The sequence below is a fragment of the Ambystoma mexicanum genome, chromosome 6q, assembly GCF_040938575.1.
Source record: "Ambystoma mexicanum isolate Mex_15411 chromosome 6q, UKY_AmexF1_1, whole genome shotgun sequence".
NCBI classification, from domain to species: Eukaryota; Metazoa; Chordata; class Amphibia; order Caudata; family Ambystomatidae; genus Ambystoma; species Ambystoma mexicanum.
Genome location: NC_090937.1, coordinates 122,115,683 through 122,140,912, shown reverse-complemented (window position 1 = coordinate 122,140,912; position 25,230 = coordinate 122,115,683). Strand labels below are relative to the sequence as shown.

At 43.6% G+C, this 25,230-nt stretch overlaps 1 protein-coding gene across 2 annotated transcripts in view; it reads left to right on the top strand.

Annotated features, from left to right (window-relative positions):
• LOC138515816 (melanopsin-like) overlaps positions 1 to 25,230 on the top strand; it is an 894,150-nt gene that overhangs the window by 723,536 nt on the left and 145,384 nt on the right. The gene's annotated exons all lie outside the window — the stretch shown is intronic.

The following is a 25,230-nucleotide window of genomic DNA, read 5'->3' as shown; positions in this document are numbered from 1 at the left end:
ATCTTGTTTGTTTACTTTTTTACATTCATTTTCAATGGCCACCATGGAAAGGGAAAACAGACTTAATTTTCCCTTCCCTGGTGGCCATTTTTTTTACATTTCTTTTTCTGTTCTGAAACGCAGGAGCGTTTCGGAACAGAAAGAAAATGCTCTTAGTACTCTGGTCTTACATGCCAGGGTTCTAATAGCAATAGGCCCCTCGCGGGGGGGTGTTACCAATTCAGGCAATGCCCCAGGGCCTTCACTGAGGCCTGTAACTATGGGACCCAGGACCCTGATTGGGGCCTATTCTTAAGTAATGATGCACAAGATATCCACAAATAATTTCGTACTCTGATGGACTCCTGGATGACCAACAATAGATGAATCCCAACAAAACGAAGATCATGATCTGCCCAACTTAGACATGGTACTGTCCGACAGTCACTTGGCCGAAAGAGATGGCAGACTGACCTCAGCCCTATGAGGTGTTAAAAAAAAAGAATTGAGCTACATGTGGAAACCACCTTGAAATTTGAACCACAAGTAAAAGCACTGCTTTGAAAATGCTAACCAAGGTTCGATTCAGCACGTCATGGCATACTCTGGTCTGCAGACTGCGACTCTCCAGTTGTTTTAGACGACAACACCCAAGATCCCTCACCATTGACTATAATGTTCAGCTTTGATGGGAGTTGTGCAAAACATCTGGAGAGCCAAAATGCGCATAGCCCTGCTCTGGAGAAAGGACTATGTCAACAACCTCTGCTTTATGCATTGTCTCCAGAGAGTACAAAACGCATCAGCCAGACCAATGCTGAGACCAAAAATAGGAGAACGTATTACCTCTGCACTACAAACACCTCACTACCATCCAGTCTAAATTGGTATCCAATAAAAAAGCCTATACATTGCGCAGTGAGCGTTTCCTACCAGCGGCTCAGAAATCACCTGAAGGAGTTAATGGCGATTGATCAAGTCTGGCAGCACTGATCAGGACTGGCCTGTGTGACTACAGGTCCTGTCTCAACAGACCCCTGCCCTTTCATTTACAGAAACTAGCCCCAAGAAGCCACCGAAATGGCAGAAGTGCCATGAAAGTGCCAGTTGCATTAACTGACATTTCACAAAATGCTCATCACGGACAGCACTTGAAAAAATACTCAAACAGAAGCAGAGCTGCACTGTTTTCATTGTGCTGTTTCATTTCAAAAGATAAATGAATACTATATGGGATAAAATACCGTCTACGGTAGGTTTTTATGATATTGCAAGTTACTGACGAGTTCTGTGACCAAATAGAGGAAGGAGGCAATAGGCCAAGTTCCTTTATAAGGTCACGGAACTCCAAGGTGAATTAAAATATCCTTTTGACAAATGGTAAGGGATATTTTATTACTTACAATGCACGGCCACACAAACCTGCCCCCTTGCCTAATCTAATTTTAGAGATCTTCCATTTGCTCATCAATATAAACAATGTATAATTTGTTTGGATTTAATAAAGCTAATATACAGCGGTGTATGTGTTGCAGAAAAATAGCTAAAACATTTAAATAAAATGCATTGATGTCTTTTTTCATTTTGTACTTTAAGATAAGTAATAACATGCAGCCTCTTGCTCACATGTGTTAAATTTCAGCAGTGCACAAATTAAGCATTCTACCATAAACAGTCCAATGTAAATTAATCATTGTAAACAGAAGACTATTCAACAAGACAGAAATGTGCAAAGCTTGTAATGCTTTAATCAGCTGCTGCAGTAACAGCAGGAGTTCTGACCTTTGCTGGTTTAATCAGCAGGCACTGTGACGTCACAACTGAAGCATAGCCACTGATTAAGGAGCAGTTGTGATGTTATTACAGGTCAGTTGTGATGTCACAACTAGCCTGAAATGAGAACATTATTTCCATGCCTTCATGCAGATATTGCAGGCTGCTATCTGTAAAGAAGCCACAAACTTGGTAAGTGAAAAGCCAGATTATTTGGAACAGCTTCAGTAACTCACTTAAGACCCCCAACACAGGCAGCATCCAGGGTATAACTGACTTCACTCCAGAGTAAACATCTCCAAGCACACACCATTCCAGAATGGCACAGTAGGCATAAATCCATTCTGGAATTACAGATGATATGCTTGGCATAAACACAGCTGAAAACCATAGCAACAAGAAAGCATACAAAGTTTTAGCTTTATACAACAAAGCATACAAAGGTTTAGATTTATACAACACATCCCCCTCCCTTATGAAATAAATGTGTTTATTGTGGTATATGTACCCACTGAACAGATATATGCTTACATCATTTTACTTTCGCGATTCTGGACAAAGACCAGACTTGACCACTTTCTACACACACAGCGTTTTTGAAGACTCGTGTAACCCTAACAGGCTCTGTGTATAATGGTTCCCCTTTCTTGGTAACAGCAGCCTTCCTTATCCGTATCCAATCTCCAGCTTTGACCACGGTTATTCTCCTTGGGTGCTTCTTATTGACTCTTTCCACCCACTTGTTTTTTCGGGCTTCCATCCCTTTCTTTACATCATCCACAACCCCATCTGACGCTCTCGCCCTGCCCAACCAAGCTGGCGCAACACAGGTATTTGCCTTTCGCCCTCTCATAAGTTCAAATGAGCTAATCCCTGTTTCTACTCGCGGAGCCATCCTCAAAGCATACAGCCTGTCTCTTACTGCAACCTTTTTGTCAAGACCACATGCATTAGCTCCACGAATAGCATCCATAATACTTCGATTTACTCTCTCAACCATACCGTTTGCTTGGGGACAATACAAAGGAGTCATTTTGTGTTTGATTCCACATTTGTACAGATACTCCAAAAATAGTTTTCCCATGAATTGTGGACCATTATCCGTGAGAATGCTTCTGGGCAAACCCTCCCTTTCAAACACATCCTCCATGAATTCAATTATGCGTTGAGACGTGACTTCCCTCAGGATCTTAAACTCTGTCCATCTCGAAAAGGTATCAACCATCACCAAAATGAACCTACCTCTACTTGCACCCATGTCTACGGGACCTAGAACATCCATGGACAAATCTTGCCACACACCATCAGGAATGTTAGTTTTACCCATTGGTTGGGACACAGCTATCCCGTTCTTCCCTGATTTGGTACAGTCACTGCACGTACCAACCACTTTCTCAATTTCGCGATCAATTCCTGGCCACCAGTAATCGGCTTTTATTACTTCTTTCGTTTTACAAATGCCAATATGTCCCTGATGGGCACAATCAATCAATTTCCTCCGCATACTGCCTGGAACCACCAACTTTTCCCATCTGTACAACAGCTCTCCTTTTACGGATAGTTCATTCCTTACTTCACACATAGCCCTCTCTTCACCTGATAGTAGCCTTTTCTCTGGCCACCCATCCGCCACAAATACCATAATCCGCTTCCACATTTCATTGGCCCTTAACACTTGAATCCACTCTTGTTTCTGAATTATACCCTCCACAGTTGCAAAAACCATTTCATGTTCACCATATACATTACTTCCTTTTTCACCAGCATCATTCTCCAACTTCACTCTCAAAGCGTGATCAGCTTGCATATTCTCTTTACCAGCAACTACTTCTATTTCAAATTTATGACACTGTAGCCTGGTTACCCAGCCTGCCACTCTCCTTGAAACCTTGTCGAGGCCTTTACTTTAAAAAATCGCCTTAAGGGGTTTGTGATATGTTCTCAAGGTAAACTCTTGACCCCAGACAAAATTTGTCATCTTTTCAATGCCCCAATGGCACGCCAGGGCTTCCTTTTCCAACACGGAATAGTTCAATTCTGCACCTCTTAACATGCGGGATGCATGCATTACAATCATCTCCGTACCATCAACATCTGGCTGCAACATCACCACACCTGTCTCACTGTCATCCACGGCCAGAATGGTTTTCTTCCTAGTATCAAACATCGATAGTGGTTTTGCCATATCAATTTTTCTTTTCATTGCTTAAAATTCTTATTCACATTCCTTGCTCCATTCAAACTCAGCACCCTTCCTCAATTTAGTTATGGAATCGGCATAGTTCTCAACAAACCTATGATAGAACTCAATAGTACCTAGAAATGATCTCAACTCAGCCTTATTCTTTGGTGGCTGTGTTTTCAAAATGGACTCAACTAAATTCCTTTTTAGTTTTAGTCCCTGCTCAGAAATTTCATGACCTAGATAATCAACCGCTTGAGTCAGAAATACACATTTTTCGCCATGCAAAGTTATTCCTCTTGCTTTAAAGATCTTGAGAAGTAAATCCAGTCTTTTTTTAACTCACTCTCGTCCTTCCCACATATCAGGACATTGTCCTGAAAGCACCATACATCGCCGACATCCTTCAACAATTTGTCCATAACCTTTTGGAATACGGAAGACGCTGACACCAGCCCAAATGGCATGCGCTTGATTTGATATATTCCCTCATAAGTAATGAAAGCAGTCAATTTGAGTGACTCATCATCTAAACTTATCTGATGATACGCACTCGCCATGTCAAGCTTTGCAAAATATTTTCCACTCCCTATCCTACTTAATAACTCCCCCATATTGGGAAGAGGATGGCGATCTGCTAGCACACACCGATTAAGCTCCCTCAAATCAATGCATACCCTCAAATCCCCATTGCTTTTCTTTACCACCACCACAGGAGATATCCACTCCACAGCCCTAGCTGGCTCAATAATTCCTTCTCTTTCCAATTTCATTAATTCCTCACGCACAGCATTCCGCATAGACAGGGGCAGCAGTCTGAGCATGGATTTCTTCCTTCTTTCACCTCAATCTTGTGCACCATCCCTTTGAGACACCCCACTCTGTTACAAAATATCTCAGGATATCTAGTCACCATTTCACATTTTGTTTTGTCACTATTAACCTCAGAAGAATTAACCACATTGAGGACTTGCTCTTCACTATTAGGATCCAACTTGTTTCCCAAACCCCTTTGTTCCTTCCAACCTAACAAGGTTTCGCCTCTTTTGGTAACATATATTTTCCCACGTGTGAACCTCCCTTTGAATTTGAATTCTGTCTCATAGCACCCCAGAATTTCTATTTTGTCTCTGTTATATCCGCCAGGCATTTCATCTGAAGGAATCAAACATCTGACCTCACCTCCAATTACATTCTCAAAAACAGTTTTAGACATTAATGTGATTTTGGAGCAGGAGTCAGCAAGCATTTTAACCATATGACCATTTACCTCTATCCATGCTGATGGATGCTCGCACTCATCAGAACCTGAACACTTTACCATATGAACGGTAACTATTTCATTCTCAGAAACATCAGCTTCTTCAAAAGATACACCGTCATATTCTTCAATCAGGAGGGTTCCCCTTCCACATCCAATTCGATCGTTTTTACAACAATTCTCGAAGTGCCCCACTTCTTACATAAACCACAATTCACTCGCCTCCCAGGGCAAATGGGAGATGTAGACAAATGTCGTGAGCTCCCACAGCGAAAACATAACCTATCTTCCTTTTTCACATTAAATTGAGCGGCGTCCTTTTGAAACCGCCTATTACTCTGCTCACCACCCCCACCTTTGGCTTGGGTATTCTCATAATGTTTATTGGGCTTGGTTCTATGTTTTTTTCTTTATCTTTGGACACCCTCCCTTCTTATCTCCAACTCTTAGTACCTCAACACCTGGTGCTGATTTATTTTACTTGAGGGACAGCTTCGCTACACACTGTAATGTGTGCTCAATTCTCTTCGCTATACTAATGACCTCCTCTAAGTTTGGATCGTCCTTTAACCAAATTTCCTCCCGTATTTTATCATTAGAGCAGTGAATCATAAATTGATCTCTTATGTGTTCCTCTAATCCACCACCAAACTTACAATTGAGGGATAAATGTCTCAAAGCAGTTATATAGTCTTCAACAGTTTCTCCTTCATGTTGACATCTCATGCCAAAATGATATCGCTCCAATACCGTGCTAGTTTTTGACTCAAAATGCCTATCAAGTTTGGTGAATGCCAGGTCAAAATCATTTGTTCCCTCTTCTGAATCTAATTCGGAAATATCAGGAAGCGTGTCATATATCCTCTGACCTTCATACCCCAGAAAATGCATTAACATTGCTACTTTACGTTCTACAGACATTCCATCCCCACACGTAGCTTTAACATAATGTAGGAATCCCTTCTTCCACGGGCCCACTTAATTTTTGGCGGACCTGGTGTGAGCATAAATACTTGTGGACCGGGGACTTCAGACAGGGCCATATTTATAACCTCTAAATGCTACGTAACACAATGCGTAAAATAACAGGTTAATATGCGTCCAAAGTATATGACACAACAAAAACAATTTTGCTTTCAAGATGTCAAATGGTGATTCTTACAATATCGTCAAATGTTGCCATATATAGCCACTCTATTTTGGCTATGCTTGTCCAGTCACCACCACAAAAATATCTCCTCCTTTAGGGGGTCAGAGAAAGTACCTTCTCTAAGCTGTGGTGCCCTTTGTCATACACCCCTAATTTGCCTTCCCACAGGGGGCCCTGGGCGAGGTTTCAGTATCCTTTCTCAATTCAGCACCACATCCGCATTCAGCTGGGCTTGATTCAGCGCCATATCCACTTTCAGGCAGCTTCCAGCTGCCTGCTGATAGCTCCTGCCAATTCCTCCTGGATGGTGGCTGCTCCTGCTGAAAGCTCCTGGATGGTGGTTGCTCCTGCTGATAGCTCCTGCCAATTCCTCCTGGATGGTGGCTGCTCCTGCTGACAGCTCCTGCCAAACTCCACTTCCAGTCACTGTTGGGGGTCTTGGCTTCTGCAGGGATCACTACAGACATCCCATCCTCGTCGCCATTGTAAAGAAGCCACAAACTTGGTAAGTGAAAGCCAGATTATTTGGAACAGCTTCAGTAACTCACCTAAGACCCCCAACACAGGCAGCATCCAGGGTATAATGACTTCACTCCAGAGTAAACATCTCCAAGCACACATCATTCCAGAATGGCACAGGAGGCATAAATCCATTCTGGAATTACAGATGATGTGCTTGGCATAAACACAGCTGAAAACCATAGCACCAAGAAAGCATACAAAGGTTTAGCTTTATACAACAAAGCATACAAAGGTTTAGCTTTATACAACACTATCTATCATAAGAATCTTAATGACAAATGTCCACCTCCATCTCTTCCATGTTTCCACAGGTCTGTAGGCGCCTGGGGCCGTCCTGCTGTTTCTAGTTAGAAAGCAGGACTTTGTCCACCCTGGTGCCCTCAATGCATGCGCTAGAATATTTCACAAACATTAGTTTTCCTCTCCTTTGGAGAAGATCTGTTTTCACTAGAGCTGGTGATGTTGTGGCCTCACGAGCAGGCAAAGCAAATTGAGCATGCATTTTTTGGAAAAGTAGTAACAGGTTTACCGTAAAGGCGCACAAATGGGATGAAGGAGATGACCGATATGGCAAGAGGAGGGCAAAAGAGGGAGGAAAAGAGTACAGATGACATTTGTCAATACTTACACATTTTTTGGGCAATAGCTTCTTCATTTTTGGTGTATGTGTGTTTAGCTTAACAGGTTAATTAAACCAACCAGCCAGCTTTTCTATGTACAATTGACATGTTTCAGACACCTATAGTCCCTATGTAGTTTAACTGCATTAAGCTTAATATCATAAACACAAACTTCCTCAAATTTTTCAGCACAGCAATCGACAGCGCCTTTACTCTTGGACTTGCACATACAGCAAAATGACAGGTCAGTCTGTAGTTAACCCTTTGCATAACCTATGTTTCCAGTATTTGCTGCCACCATTATTACCCGGTCCCCATCTGTTTCACAACCTAATCCTGCATCCCTGAGTCCTTATGTAAAGAACCTTGAATAGAGAATGGTAGCAATGAAGAAATGTTCTGGAGCCATTAGTACGTTGTTCAGGTAGGTCCCTTTATCAAGTTACGTTTTAAGTAAGATCAAAGTACATGGAGGAAGACCCACCGGTGACCACCATCCAGGTAACTGCAAGTGCATCCAAGTGCACGGTTTGCAGTTTTGCTTTTTGCGGCTTGCTGCCTAACGGAGTATTGCCCTGTGAAGCTGCATTAACCTGCACTCAACTGGATTTCCGTGGTGCTATAGTGGATTGACTTTCAAAGCGCTTGACTGAAGTAGTTGGGTTTCAAAACCTTCAGGTGTGCGTCTGCCCGTATGTCGCAAGTGCATCAGTTTGCAATTTTCCTTTTGCCGACGTGCTGCCTATTGGAGTATTACCCTGTGAAGCAGTAGTCTGCATTAATATGCACTCTATTGGATTTCCCTGGTGCTCTTGTGGATTGGCTATCAACACGCTTGCCTGAAGTAGATGGGTTTAAAAACCCTGGGACGCGCGTCTGCAAGTGCATCCAAGTGCACAGTTTGCTGATTGCAGAGCTACCCAGGAAACAGTTTTTCTGATCCCTGCCAGAAGGTGTATTGGAAGAACCCTTGGAAGAGTCTAGCCAGCTGAACTGTAGCAAAGCCTGCGAAGTGCCGTGGCAGTTTAGCATGTGGCTGTTCTGTGGCAAGTAGAAAAAGAGTAACTTTCGTGGCACGTACATCTTAAGGTAGTAGGACATTTTAAATATCTCTCCCTTTAAGTAAGTGCCAGGCTATTATGCAGGTCTATGCAAAAAGGGCGAGCATACTCTTCCTTGGCACTTAAGGGGTTAATCTCGTACTGACGTCCTGTAACTGGCTGCTATTGCATTATGCTGAGTAAAGCTGAAGTGAAAACAAATAATTACAATTTTCAGCAGAAGAGAAGTAATGCCAAAGAAAGAAATCTGGTGGCAACTACTATTGCAATGGGTAAATCAGAAGGGCAGAGGGGTACCATGGGTTCCAATGTTATTTTCCCGCTGGTGCAAGGTGGTAACGATCAAAGGGGGAACATCACACCTTTTTTTCAAACTGAGGCGACCGTAATTACAAGTGAAAAGCAGCCGGATAAGCATGCTGAGGCAGTGAAGAAGTGACTTTGAGAACTGAAAATAGTCGTGAACAGGAGTTTTCTAAGTTCTCCATAATTGTTGTGCTACTCACTGCCAAAAAGTACTGCGGCTGTCTCAGAGGCAGATTGTGTTGTTATAACAGTCTGCACAGGAGGAGGAACTTTTGGTGGAGCAGGCACGCTCCCAAAATCTGAGCCAGCGTCGAACTGCCTCCCCAAATGGAAAGTGACGTGATGGATTGTGCGAGTTCTGAAAATAAGCCTTGTTTTTGAAATCCAATCGTTTATGACTACTATCCAATTTGCGTGGAATGTATTGTTTATGCTATATGGGAAAACGTACGTGAAAGCTTTTAGTGATGTAACGCAGATAGAAACGTAAACGATGCAATGGTAACGGTAGTTAAAAACAGTGACCTGGAGCCAGATTACAGAAACTTTGCACAGGTGCAAGTGAAAAGCTTGCACGGTATTAGCACTAGGGCAAAGTTTGCCCTATTTTTATAAATACTTGGATGTATTAGGAAACTATTACACCATGACAAATGCAGTTTGTCATGGTATAAGCACCAAGGCAAAAAAAATGTCTTTGGGCAACATAGATGCATTTTCACTCCATTATTGCACAAGGGCCAAGTTTGCCCAAGTGCTAATACGGAATGGCATTAGCACTGGGGCAAACTTTGCCCTAGTGAAAAAACACACCAAAAAGGCATCTTTTTTGCACTATTGCAATTTGTTTCCTGGTGCCTATGCCATGCCAAACTGCACTTGTCATGGTGAAATAGTTTTCTAATATGTCCAAGGGTTTTTAAAAAATAGGGCAAACGTTGCCCTCCGTGCTAATACAGTGCAATCTTCGCACTTGCACCAGTGCAAAGTTTCTGTATTCTGCCCCTTGGAGTCTAAAACTGGTGAGGAGTCTGAGTAATCTAATCGGGGCATGCAGCCTGACGAGAAAGCTCTGACTGATGCTAATGTTACTGGATTGCCCAAGGTAACTGCAGCCATTTATCTCTCAGGAAAGCAATGGTGGAAACTGAAGCAACAGAATCTGTAGTGTCTGGAAAAAAAGTCAGCAGAGGATCTGCAATAATGCTAAGCGTTCAGTGAGCCCTAACAATGCTTCAATTTACAACAAAACATCTATAAAAAAAAAGCTACAAAAAGGGCAAATCGGAATAAAAAAAGATTGTCCAAAAATGTTGGAGCACTGGCAAGTTGGCTGGTAAAAGGCAATGAGCTTGAAACAAGTGCAGTCCTTGCGGATGAAATCGAAATGGAGCATATGGAGGGAGGACTGGAAAGTATTAGCGGTTTGCTTAAGGATAGGCGTTCCACTCCCCACTGACATAAAAGAACAGCGGTGTGTAATAGGGATTATATGGCCCATGACTTGGGAACAAACGGGCCTATGGATATGGCAAATGATACAATCTTCACCATCAAGCTGATAGCTTCTGGAAATTCCAATCAGAGGTTGAATCGGTCTGATTTGCAACAACTGCTACAATTAATCCCACCTTTAGGTGTTCTTGATTCCAGGGACTTTGACTTTGTTGAGCCTCTTGTCTGTGTAAACGCATATGATTTGCGCTTTCATTGTTGTTCTGCCGATCCAGCTACTATGATTCGATCACTCTTTGTGCAGATTCTGAAATTAGGTAATGAGCGGGATGTGAAAATAGACCCTCCTGAATGGGCTGGTTGTTCTGAAGGAAACAAGCTATTCGATCATTTGAAAATAACTGGGGATGTTTGAGGGACGATTGTAGACATCAAATTTCTACTTGGAGCAGTCGTGGTCACAGTCACATGTCGAGCATTACTGGCTCTCTAGGCATATTATTGATTCCTGATATTGTTTTGATTAGAGGAGACATGGTTAACCTCATCTTTCTTTGTTGATGGGTATCAGACTTTCCAAGTGTTCGCTAAAAAGGGAGAGATGGGACTACCTTTTCGTGGCCTGCTAAGTGGGGTAAAGAACACCCTGAAAGTGACTATCGTAAAAGTACCCAGTAACGAGGGAACCATTTTAGCTGTGGAAATTATGGTCAGAATTGAGAGAAAGCCCATAATAGTTTTTATTCTGAAAATGTAGGACCCCCCAGGGGTGGCTTAGCTGAAGACTTATTGGAAAGCATCTCAGAACTGTTGGCTGAGTGGATTAAGGGTGAGAATTGAGATATGATGTTACTTAGTGGAGATCTAAATGCACATTGTGCATGTAACGAGGTGATCATGGATACTGAACATGTCCACTGTAAAAGCATTATGATACAGTAGTCGGTGAACAACAGGGAAGGCTGTGGATGGATTTCCTGAAAAGCAATTGGTAATGTTGAATGGCCCTCTAAAAGGCGACCGCCCTGGAAACTATACTTGGGCTTGTGGTCAAAAGAAGGCCATTTTAGATTATTTTTATGCTAGCCAAGGTTTTCTGGCCATTGTAAATAAATTGATTGTGGAAAAGAACCAATATAGCGACCATGCTCTCTTCACTGTGCCCACCTCCTTAGTCGCTCATGAGAACACCCCTGCCAAGATAGGTGATGTAGATGTTGATGCAGGAGGACACAGCATATACTGGTCCAATAAAAATATAGATAAAATAATAGAGTATATCAGGAAACCTACTGAGGATTGCCTGCAGCAGCTCGACACCCTATTGGCTAATGAAACTGAAGAATGGCTGACCTGGGGCCAGATTACAGAAGCTTTGCACAGGTGCAAGTGCAAAGTTTGCACTGTATTAGCACTAGGGCAAAGTTTGCCCTATTTTTAGAAACACTTGGACATATTAGAAAACTATTGAACCATGACAAGTGCAGTTTGCCATGTTAAAAGCACTAGGGCAAAAATTGTCCTCGGTCAAAAAAGGTACATTTTCACTGCATTATTGCAGCTGGGCAAAATGTGCCCTAGTGCTATTACGCAATGGTATTAGCACTAGGGCAAACTTTGCCCTGGGGAAACAAGGCATCAGAAATGTATCTTTTTTGCACTATGGCAATTCTTGCCCTAGTGCTTACAACATGCCAAACTGCATTTGTCATGTTGCAATAGTTTTCTAATAGGTTCCAGTGTTGTGAAAACTTTGCCCTAGTGCTAATACCATGCAAACTTTGCACTTGCACCGGTGCAAACTTTCTGTAATCTGGCCCCTAGTTGACCTCTGAGATGGCATTGCCTCAGGGAAATTATGCTATTTTGGAAGGACAAAAAGAGGGCCGAATATTTGATAGGGAAATAAGGGATGCCAACCCCGCTATGCGCAGAGACATCAGGCATGTTAAAACAAATGTTACTGACGTTAATTTTAATGATTGGGAAAATAAATAATAAGTACCGTAAATGGGTTAAGTGGTGGAGAAGCTCCTGCAGAAATGCGCAATGGCAAAAGATGATTGCTGTAAAAAAAAAAAAGGGTTGACCCAAGAAGAATGTGGAAAAATGTTGCGAACAGGAAAGGGAGCGAAAGCAAACAAGCTGATCAATCCCGTTAGTGAATCTCAGTGGTGTGATTGCATTGAAAACATTTCAATCATAATTGATCTCATTCCCAGAATAAATAATGCAAACAAGGTGGTAAAATTGATTTCAATTGACAGGGATATGATTGAGTTAAAGATTTAAAGGTTAAAGGGATCTAGGGCCCACGGTCTTAATGGTTTAGCCAATGCCGTCCTGAAGAGTGACCCAGAAGCATGGACTAGAATTCTTGAAACTTTGGTTAAAAATAAATCAGTGCTGAGGTACATATTATTAGGGTTGTCATCTTGCGATTATGTTTTTTTGTGAAGACTGATAATCGACAAGTGAAAAGTGTACATATGTAGTTGGTATGTTTTAAGTGTATGTGGATATTATTGAATGTGAAAAGTGTGTATTTATTATTATTATTATGGTATTTATTGAGCGCAGACCTAGCTTCGAGAAGCAACAAGAGCACAGGCGTACAACAGTACAGATGCACAACGGAGCGCTTGACAATGGTATACAACAGTACAGATGCATAACGCAGTGCTTTTCAGAGCAGATATACAGCAGGGGGTAGGGGTCAGAGGGGCACAGGGCAGGGGCACAGCTATACCAGGTGGCGGGGCGAAGAGGAGCAGGCAGCTTCTAGCAAGTGAGGTAGCATGAAGGGCGACGTGATGGCCTAGATGTTGAGGAGGAGAGACTCCTTGAAGAGGTGGGTCTTGAGTACATTTCTGAATTGTAGGAACGTGGGGGCGAGTCTGATGCTGACATAAACTCATCGCATTAAATAAATAAACAAACTATCTCCAACTGTCATTCATTCTGCATTCACTTACATTCCACACATGACCTTGCACACTTTGACATCAGATTAAAGACAACAAACATGCAGGCAGGCATGGGAAGACAAATATGACAGGATACTACTATTACTATTTTTCTCGTGTACAGCGCTTTAGTTCCAAGCGCTAACCCATATTCCTCACCTTACTTTATAAGAACTAGGTGCTAGTGGGAATTGGTAAGGGGGCATCTGACACCTCGCATCTGACACCTCATTGCTTCTGCCCTTGATGAGATGGCTGAATTTCCAAAAAGTGTTCCCCCAGAGTAAATTTGAAAACTCTAATGTAATGTTTTACCTGAGCTTTTATCAGGCTTCCCAGTGCCCATCCCCTTGGTTGCCATAAAGTCACGAAGAAGAAAAAATCTATTCCACTTAATTAAATTTTATAAAAATGAAAGGACTTTTTGTTAGGGGGAATTCTCTGTTTATGCTGAATTTCCTAACCTAGTGAGTCCCCCAGCAGCTTTGCTGGATTTCTGGAGTTTGTTTTTTTCCATCCTGCCAAGAGTGAGACTCTTTTTCTCCCACTCTTGGACATGAATGTGGTTAATTCCTTTGAATTTCAATGTGTTCTATGGGCTATGGGGTCTTTTACTCCATAGGGTCTCATATGTTTTGCTATGTGTGTTACACCGCACCCTCCGTGCCGTAACACTGGGGTGTCCTAGAGGATCCCCACCATAGACTCCATACCCTGGGACTGACTACTGTCTCCCAGGACATGTAAAGTCACCATTGGCTTTACTAGACCTAAATTTACTAACAGAACTAGTACAAACCATCCTATTGTGGACGTACTAGTAGGGGTAATTCGATTACCCCTGGGTCTGTTATTCGAGGAGGCACTGTCCCGTCCCCCCTTGTCGAGTTTTGGCTAGTGGCAGTGCTTGTTATATTCGACCCCGAATATAATTCTATGGGATTCTTCCCATTGTTGGAGGCTAATACTTGTTCCCGTTAGTCTCTAACATACCGCCGGTTTATTTGTCTTAAATAAATCTACCGGTCGGTATTTTCTGCCAGAACTCGGTTTTTAAAATGGCGTCTGTGTTCGCCTCTGTAACTCCTAACCAAAGGTTGAGCCCTTTGTTCCACTTTTGGCGGGCTTCTACACAGAAGCCCTCCAAAGTGCTGCCATTCTGTCTGGGTACTACAGGTGGTGTGGGAGGGGGTTTAGGCACCCTGGACTGAGTTGCCTTGCCAACTCAAGTCGCACTCTGGTGTGATTGGCCCAAGTGGTGAGCCACACGCTCACCACTTAGCGTGTTTTGATTGACAGCTAGGCTGAATGAATGGGGGTTTGCTGCATAAAAGCAGGGCTTTTGGGACTGCATCTTCAGAAGTCGCCACAGGACCTAATAATCTGATGAGAGTAAAGCTGAGCCGACCTGCAACGACGACACCTCCGGTGGAGCCCTGCTGAACCGACTCACCACTTCCCAACGACAGAGGAGATCTCCCTGCTGGAGAGTCTTCTTCCCCTGACTGGTGGGAACAACCAGTCCCTTTGCTTTTTCTTAGCTCCAGGGCGTAGTGGTCAAATTGCCCGTGCTGAGCACCCCGGCAACCGGATAGCCACTAGCCCGTACCGCGACCAAAAGGTGGTGCCTTGTGACAGAGCACTCCGCGGCTGGTCTCTTCCCTGGTGGTGCAACGATCTTCAACTTTCCTTCGACGACGAGATCATCTCATCTCTTGGCAAAGCCCTGACTTGAATCCACCACCAGGAACAACTGCCCCCGCCGGAGCTGTCTCTCCACATACAAGGTACCGTGTCCGCCTGGCTTCCCTTGTGACGGTTAGCGTGAGGTGTCTTAATCCTTGCCTTTCCATTGGGTCGCCTCCAGACCTTCTTAACTTTTTCTTCTAAACTGGTCCAACCTTTCTGTGACAATTTGCTACAATGACTCGAAGTGCATTTTCACTGTGATACTTTTTGGGACATATCGCCTTGCCTCTCTCCGAGTGGGCCTGGCCTCTGAACTTTGTGATCCACAGTAGACCCTGCCTTACTTGCCTTGCATTTGCTGCGTAAACGTGTTGGTACCGAGTTGGTGTCATACCCTGCCTTTTCTCTCCCGTTCTAACGAATATTAGAGTGCCATCTAGGTTAAAGCATTCACCTCTGTCTGCAAATAAGTGGTGCCGTTGAACTTAGATTTGTCGAACTATTGTTAGAGGTGTGAGATACTTATAGTAATTGTAATTGAAGTTGTTTGCCGTATTAGTGCCAGTGTGTTTTCCATAGATGTGTTTTTATAAATAAATAACTATATATCTTTACACCCAAGCTCTGTTCCGTGTTTGCTTGTTCTACTGTGTAAATTGTCCTATTTTGTATACTCCACATGCTGCCTAACTCTTCTTGAGGGAAGTCTGACTGCTCAGCCACAGCTACCAAGTGAATCTGTGTGGTACAGACTGCTTCCAAGTGGGTTTACTGCCAAACACCTGTAGGCCTAAATCTTTTGCAGTGGTCCCAGAGGGAACTGCACAGGTTTCCGCTTAGCACTTTTCCAACATGGTACACACAATTAGCTAACATGCAAAAATTAAAACTATATTTATTATTGTGCAGTTTTTAAAAGTGTTGCAATTTAAAAATTATTTTAAACCTTGTTTACCTAGCACAAAACAGTACATACTAAGTAGCTTTTTCATACACAACAACCTATATCTGATCTGGCATACCACATGCATACCGTATTCGTTCACACACATACGTCCAATTCCTATTTCCTTTATAAAAACTCCACTGTTTATCTTTAACAGTATGCTCTTATGTGTAGAGGCTGGAGAATTTTCATTGGAGGGTGTGGTAAGTCAGAAGAAGTCGGGCAAAGGGATGGCATTCTATACAAAGCTCTTACTGAAATTATATCAAAAAGACCTACCTTTCCTTATACTACAAGGGTTTACCCTACCTAACAGAACTGTAACTAGGGTGCTCATTGGCAGGGTAGTTTGTCCAAAGCAAAAAGTCATCCCTCTGTCCAAAAACTATCCTACTCTGACCCTGCCACTAAGCCAAAGGGATTCAGAAATCAAAAAGGGGCTCAGAAGAATGTCTCCATTCTCCTGGCCTGGCTGGCTCAGCCTCAGTGATTGATCATCTTGTAGTCCCTTGTAATAGTTTGGATAAGCCCTGCCGTTCCCCAAAGGGGCTTCTTGGGTATTTCTCCGGTGTCCAGTGACTATTCAGTGTCCAGAATGGTTCTTTCCTTAACTGTTGTTCATATATTCTCTCTCTTCTGGTTTCTCGATTCTAGTTTAGCAATCTGTTCTTCCCACTATTATGATAAGCGATGCTATTCCCATAGTAATCTTGACTTTTCTGAGGGCTTTCACAATCACTGTGACGAGGGAGATTAATCCTGTACCACTCTTGACTTTTCTTATGATTTTCACAAATACTGTGATGAGGTAGATTACTCCCATAACACTCTTGGCTTTTCTTATAGTCTTTACAATTACTGTGATGAGGGAGATTACTACTGTATGCTTCTACACTGGTATTATGATTTTCACGACCACTGTGATGAGGGAGATTACACCCGTGGCACTCTCTGTTTGTCTTATGGCTATTGTAACTCTCCGGTCCCCTGCCAAGTATCCCGCTGTTCCTGTTATCTTTCACTTTGCAGGTGCGCTTCACTGGTTCTTCTGGGGGTCTAGGACTGGGTTTCCTCGGCCAGCCCTCCCAGTATTTTTCTCTCCAGTGAGTTCCTCTATGGTTCCACTGAGCCCTTTGATTTGGAAGTTCCGGCACTGTTTGCAAACCACACAGTCCACCTCCTTGAGGGCACACCACCGCCCGGGTTCTTCCAGTCTTCAAGTGAGTCGGTTCTCCCCTGCTCACTGAGCCACTGAGCTGTTCACTCCACACTGTTCTCTCAACTGAAGACCAGGTTCCTTCCATGGACTTCTCTTGCCCAGGTTTTAACTTCCCGACTTGTGCTGGCTCAATGTCAGCTTCTCCTTTCGCCCAGTCTTTTCTCTCTTTTTATCCTGTGTTGCTTGGTCCTCTCCAGCGGAGGATCAGAATAATTTCTTTGTTTCCAAGAGGTATTCTTTATGCCTCCGTGGGGTCAACTTTTCCCAGGACTGGCTATCTTCACTGAAGGAGTGGTTGTTATTACTCCTTCACTCTTCTACCTCCAAGTACTGCTGGGATCCAATATATTGCCATTATTCATGACTCTTTTACTCTTCCTCTTCACAGTAGTTTCAGATCTTGGTTGAGCAAAAGAAGAGCTCTTACAATATGATATGATATGGCATTTATACCACGCCTATATACATGTGTTTCAAGGTGCGAAAGTAGCAAACAGTAGCTTCTTTAGGTTGGATTTCTTGCATCATTGAGGGCTTAGGGTCTCATAGGAAAGAGGCTTAAGGAATGCCTACATGGAAAGGAGTCTCTGTCCCCGAGAGGGAAGTCTCTACCTGTGAGGTCCTGCTTACCCTCACCCCTTAGGTGAATGTTGTGTAGCGGGCTCACCTGCCTAGGCTCCCAGGGAAGGGCTCCCTTCTGGGGAGAAGTGACAAGATCCCATGAAGCATCACCAGGGGTGTAAATGTTTCTCATAAAGATGTGATAGCGACCCAGCACAGGGGCAAACAACTATTACGTTGGATTTGGTGATGGGGGGTGCTTCCCTGAGTACCTTTTCAAAATAAAGAGGTAAAATGATGCCTTTTACACTTTCTGTTAAACATTTTGAAAAAAGCCACACAGTTGGTAATAGGTTCTATCGGGTAACCCTTGATAAAATCCAATCTATGGAAGTCACAAACAGGAGCATTTTCCAACACATTTTCAGTATGCCTTTTGCCACAATACATGCCAGTATAAAAAACAATGTCATGCTGGTTTTGTCCATACATGCCCATTCCTGCTTCGCCAATATATGCCAGTATTCCCATATAAGAGCTTACTCATGTTTGCTTTACCCGTAAGGACAGTATGATACTATAAGAAAACATATCCATGCTGGTTCTGCCAATATATTCCAGTGTCTGCACATAAGAAAATACTCCAGCTGACTCTGCCAGTAAAAATGCCATGCCACAATATAAAAATGTCCAGACGGGCTGCACAAATTTAGGCCAGTATGGCCACATAATAACACTCATAATGTTGGCTTTTTCCTTGATGGCCAGTAAAAAGTGCCAAAGTAATAAAATATAGCCTCACTGACTTCACCAAAGTAGGCCACTCCAGCCACATAATAACATGTATCATGTTTGCTTTACCATTGTGTCCAAACAATAAATGCCATGCCACAGTCTAAAAATATAGCCATACTGGCTGCTCCTAAGTAGGCAAGTCCAGCCACGTAATACGCATATGTTTGTTGCTTTACTATTGATGTCTAGTAAGAAATGATATGCCACAGTAATACAATATAGCCTGATGGGCTGCACCTAAATAGGCACGTCCAGTCAAGTAATAACGCTTATGTTTGCTACACCATTGATACCCAGTAATCATGCCATGCCTCATTAAGCAAAGATAGCTAGATCAGTCTGGTTGCGAATCGGTGTCCCTGAAAAAAATAGCAGCAAAAGTGCATTTATACACAGAATTTACTCATATATACAACATTCACTCACTCACTCTTTCACATGTGCTACCATACAGAATTCACTCGCTCATCCACATAAGCACACATAGTGCATTTACTCACTCATTGATTCAGGCACCCAACTATACTCCATAAACTCTCCCATTCACACACAGTTACAGGCACAAACCCACACATACATGTATGCACACATAATTCATACTTTTTTACTTAACTTCATCTCCAGTCTGGATCATGCTCTTCACTCCTTGCGCCACCTGCCATGGAGGCCCCCCTACCCCCATGCAGCAAGAAACAGAAATAAGTAAGCTGGGAAAGCATCTTGATTTCTGCTCAAGCTCAAAGGAGAACGAAGCGCTCTAGGATTAACACCCCAATATATCTGAATGTGCAGCAAGGCATTGGAGTGCTTCCTACACACATTCGGACCTGCAGTTCTCCAGCCTAAATCCCCGATGGGTGATGTGGTAAATCAGATGAAGTAGTTATGCAAAGGGGTGGCATTCTACACAAATCTTTTATTTAAATAACAAGAAAAATACATACCTTTGCTTATACTACAAGGAATTGCCCTACCTAACAGAACTCTAACTAGGGTGCTTGTCATCAGGGTGGTTTGTCCAAATAAAGTTTGTCCTCTGTCCAAAAAACTATCCTACTCTGACCCTACCACTAAGCAAAAAGTATTCAGCCTCAGTGATTGATCTTCGTATAGTTTCTTGTAATAGTGTAAAGCAAGGCCTCCAGACAACCAGACAATAAAAACACTCCTCTAGGGAAAAAAGCTTGGTGCACCTCTTTGCAAGGAAAACAAGATGTATTTGTATACAAAAAGGAAAAAGGTATCAGAAGGTCACATAAAGCCAAATTGACACAGAGCTCTCTGTTAGTTCAAAGCAGGTACAAGGTTTTTAAGGAAAGAAATCATGACTCAGTGGACAACTCCGAGGTCAAATTCACCCGTTGAAATAACAATGCACTCCTCTTGATACCAGAAGTGCAGGCGCCCCGGAAATGCCTCCCCATCACTGAACTAGATTTGTTGGTATCACCTCTTGCTCTTTGCATAAAAAAATCACAGGATGTTCTGGTCCTCACTCCCCCTCATCAGTTGCACACCCGTGGTACACCTCCTTGCTTTCTCAAGGACCACATTAATCAACCTAATTCTTATGAATGTATGTACTCTATTCCCCAGCCGCCTGTTAGTTCAAATAAGACGGCCATTTTATCAGAGGGCACTATAGTCCTAAATCTCGACCCGCATGTTGGCAGCTGGAGACCTCTAACCTGACTCCAGTGGATTTGTCCTTCGGGAAGGCCGCAGCCCTACCCTCGCTCTGTCATTCACATTCCAAACTTGGTCCGCCAAAGGCCTGCAGGTGTATATAGTTAAACCGTTATCTAGTTGGCATGGATGATGCTATTCTCAGCTTCAGTACGGAGGCTTGCTAAAGGGAAATAATTCACAATCTTCATTGTGCCCCACTACTGCACTTACAACAGGGAACACAAACTGCTAGGCCTCAATTCCTATATGGAGAGCTTCAGTATTTCCCTCACTCCGGCCTTGTGTCCACACCACCATTGCCACATATTGTTGCTTCTATCATCAATATAATTGGCTACCTCTACACAATACTACCCGTGCCCTATACCTGGGCCTAACTAAGCCTCTTTAACTACTTTAAAGATACATTTGTTGCCTACTCCATATTTCATATGCAAACCTATCATATGGTCTGCTCACAACCACAATCCCCAGCGCTGCTGCTGCCGTGCACGTTCACTTTCTCGTGGACTAATAGATTTTCCTTAGTCTGAATCTTTAGGCCTTGCTTGCATGCTGTTCGGATTAGTTCCTGCAATTCCTCAAGGTTGCTTGTAGGGTCTTTCTCAAGTTTCCAATGACTATTTTCCAGAATGGTTCTTTCCTTAACTGTTGTTCATATATTCTATCCCTTCTGATTTCTTGAGTCTGGTTAAGCAAACTGTTCTTCCTCCTACTATGACAAGGGAGGCTTTTCATGTAGCACTCTTGGCTTTTCATAGGGCGTCCCACTCACTGTGACGAGGGGAATCACTCATTTTGGTCTCTTGGTTTTTCTTATGGTTTTCTTGATTCTGGTATCTCTTATGGTTTTCACTGTTACTGCAGTGAGGGGGAATGCTCCCGTAGCATGCTTGACTTTTCTTAGGAAGTTCACACTCATTGTGACAAGGGAAATTTCTCCCATACAACTCTTGGCTTTTCGAATAGTCTTCACAATTACTAAGACAAGGGAGATTACTCCTGTACCATTATTGGCTTTTCTTATAGTCTTCACAATTACTGTGATGAGGGACATTAATCCTGTACCACTCTTGAACTTTCTTAAAATCTTCACAATTCTGCAGACCACTGGCGAGTCTCCCACTGCTCCGGTTACCTCTGATTCGACAGTGGTGCATCATTGGGTCTTCCTGGGTTTGCGTGCTGGCTTCTGTAGATGCCTTCAGCATTTCTTTTCCCAGCTTTTCATCTCATTCTGTGGCTCTATGGAGTCGTTGGTTTGGCAGTTCCAGCACTGTCTATGGACCACACGGTCCACCTCCTGGAGGTCAAACCACTGTCACGATTATCTTAATCTTCAATTGAGTAGGTCCTTTGCCTACTTCTGGGTTGCTTTTCCATTAGCTCCATGTTGTCCCCTGGACTGAGGACCATTCATGGACTTCTTTTCCGCAGGTTTGAGTTTAAAGGGCTCTTCTGGCTTGACGCAGGCTGCTCTCTGCAGCCAACCCTTCTGTTGTTTTTATGCTGCGTTGCTGGGTCCTCCCCCAGCAGAGGATCAGAGTCCATTCACTGTTTCCAAGCAGTATTCTTTAGGGCCTGCTCTTCCCAGTACTGGCTATCTTCGCTGAAGCAGTGTCTGTAATTTTTCTTTCACTTTTCTTCTTTTCAGTACTTTTGCGATCCAACCTATTGCCATTCTCTTTTACTCTTCCTCTTCTCAGTGATTTCAGATATTGGTTGAGCAAAAAAGGAGATCTTACAATAGCAAAAAGTAGTTTCTTTGGGTTGGATTTCTTGCAACATGCACGGAATGGAAGTCCCTGTTCCGAAGAGGGGAGTCTCTCCATGAGATGTCCCACTTACCGCCACCCCTAGGGAGAAATTTACATAGCCTCATAGGGAAGGGCTCCACTCTGGGGAGAAGTGACGAGATCCATGAATCGTCACAGTGAGGCAAGGCTGGGAAAGTAAAATGCCCCAGACATTGCATCGCTCATTGTGTATGTGTGCTGGAGACCAGAAACCGACAATGGGGAAACCACATTTCACTTTGACAGGCCCAAGAGCACACCTGCAGCTGCTAGCTGTAGATGAGGGAGTACTGAGTGCTTTCTCTGGGCTGCCTTGGCTTGTGCAGAATGGGTGGTGGTTCAGCAGCCACCTGCCCATTATGGGTGAGCCATCACTGGTTCTTATCTCTTTACTCATCATTTAAAGACAACCTTACAGTTGCTATTGGGCCCAAAATTATGCCGGTCACTCATATTTGAAAAGCATTGTTTTGCAAGCTAAAAAACATTTTCAAATGAACCCCAACTGGTTTTTAATTCAGGGTCAGCACATCTCGGTAGTTACTGTGACCTAGTCTTCGAATGATATGTCAAACGAATTGGTCTTGTCCATAGGGGAAGCAACCCCCTCTCAGCTAGGGGTGGAGCACATAACAGAAAGGACCCCAGCTACTAAAACCCTCTGGTGCACCGGCATGTTTGCCTGCAGACGCTTATCTGCAGCCTTGCTTCATAAAATAGGTACTCACATGTGCCTTTCTATTTGTTTTAGAAAGACTACATCTGGAGTTGCCAGTCAGTGCTATGGAGGACTAAAACCCAGACCTTGGAAGCACCGGCACAGAATCACATAAGAAAGACACTGGCGTCGAGGGGGGCATAAAGAGCCTCAAAGTCATGCTGGAGCAAAATAACAAGTTCCTGCAAGGGCACGAAAGTCCCCTTAACCATCAGGAAAGGTGCCATACCGCCCCGGCCCTACAAACTTCCCCATATGAATTATCAGCTGAAGACTGGGAACACAGGTTACTGTCACTCAGCGGAAGGTGTGGAGTAAAGAGGCAGAGCCTGGACCCTTTTTTAGACTTTTCCCTACACTTACACACCCCAGCGAACGGGAGGCAGACATAGATTGGCCACGGAGAGATAACCAATCCCTGAAGGGGAGGGGAATATAAGCATGGGACAGGAAACAGGAAGTGTGGGTTTACTTGGTGAGGTCAGAGGTGGAGATGGAAGATAATCAAGAGACCAGCATGAGGAAGGAAGGAGCAGCGGCTTGTGGAGGAGATTGTTGGAGCGGATGAGTTATTGACTCCCCGTCTTTATTCTAATTGTAACATCTGGCTAGAGAAGGGAACATTAGGAAGTCCCTGAGGGAGTTTAGACAGCATGCATTTAGGGAATCACCTATAGCCGCAGCCAGAATCTAGACACTAAGGGTGACTGCTTGGTAGCAGTAACCAGGGTTTACAGATGCCTGAGTTAGGGAAGAAATACCACAGGAGACAGGAGAGAAAGACACAAGCAGTCCTGGTACCCACAATACATTAAAAAAAGAACTTGCACCATCTTGAGACATGGAGTGATTTTTGTGCATGTGTGACATGTGTTACAGTCCTCGATACAATATAACTTTCCTGGTGGATATTTCTGAGAGAAATTATATAAAAGCGGGGAAAACAAAAAGATAATTAAATTAATTGTTATTTCGGATTTCTTCATATTCCCCATCTCCTCAACTAAAAATCATCCAATTTATTCATGAACAAAATTGAAAAATACATTTTCAAAGACATCATGAAATGCCATGCACTCGTTTATTCATTATTGTGATAAAAATGAAATGATATTTTATTTATATCGCACTCGTACACAAGTGTTTCAGAGCATGACCAGGCAAAGGGAGGGGAACAGGGGACAATAAAAACAACCTTCTTACTAGGCCCAATGACATTGGGAACGCGAAGTGCATGGCAAAGGGAAAAGGGGGAAAGTGCACGGAAGGTGGGAGAGGTGGAAAGTGCGGAACACAATATATAAGTGAAATAAATAAATAAGGGTGGCAGTGCAGCCAGCAAGTGGCAAGTGCTAGATTAAGCAGATAGGTTATATCTGATAAGTGCAGAAGAGAAGTGGGTGGGGGACTGTATGGGTACAGATACATACCCCAGTGCAACGGGTGACCTGGAGGCAGTGCAGGAGGGTGGCAGGGTTGCAGGTACCTGAGCCCGAAGGACAGAGGATGGCCAGGTGCACGGTGCAGAGAGAGAAAACAGATCAGCAGCGGAGAAGAGGGGCAAAAGCAGAAGCGAAGAGGACGGGCTTGAGGGGCTTCCGGAACCAAAGATGGTTCTCCTCAAGTTTCAAGGTGGTAGGGAGGCTTTTACAAAGAGAGGCACCAGCCGAAGACAGAGATCTGCCACCAGCTTGTTTTTTTGAAAAATGACTGACCCTGAGGGAGTTAGAAGTAGAGGAGCCAAGGGCTCGAGAGGGGAGTTATTTACAGAGGGATAGTGGAACGTATTTTGGACCCAGGCCCCAGAAAGCCTTGTGGACAATGCTGAGGGTTTTCAATTTTTTAATCCTAGCATCACTGGGAGCCAATGATTGGATTTCAGAGCTGCTGAGAGACGATCCCAGGGCTTGATGCCAAGGACAAATTTCGCAATCCTCTTCTGAATTAGTTGTAAAGGGCGGAGAGTAGAGGCAGGAAGATTTAGAAAAAGGATGTTACAGTAGTCCAACCTAGAGAGAACCAGAGCTTGGGAGACAGTGAGCTTCTGAGGGAAGGAGAGGAAAGGCAGAGTACCTCTGAGGAGGTGCAATAAGAAATTTGACTTTTTAGAGATGTCAGAGATGTGTATGGAGAAGGAAAGTGTGGAGTCAAAGACGACCCTGAGGTTCTTGACCTCGCAGTTGGGGGTAGGAGGAGGGCAAAGGCAGGCCGGCCATAGAGTGAGGGGAAAGGATGGTGAAGGTGTACCAATGAGGAAGATCTCAGTCTTGTTAGCATTTAGACAATGATCGTTTGCAGCACACCAATTTTGAATGGCGATTAGGCAATCAGAGATGAGGGATTTAGAGGAGGTGGCTGAAGGAAGCCTGAAAATGAGTTGGGTGTCATCAGCATAGCACTGGAAATTAGAGCAGAAAATGGAAATGCAGTAGGCGAGAGTTGCCAGGTATTGCTTGAAAAGCCAGCGCAAGAGGTTAGACCCCTGGGGAACACCACAGGTAGAAAGGGAGATAGAAGATAGGAAGGACCCAAGTTGTACCTG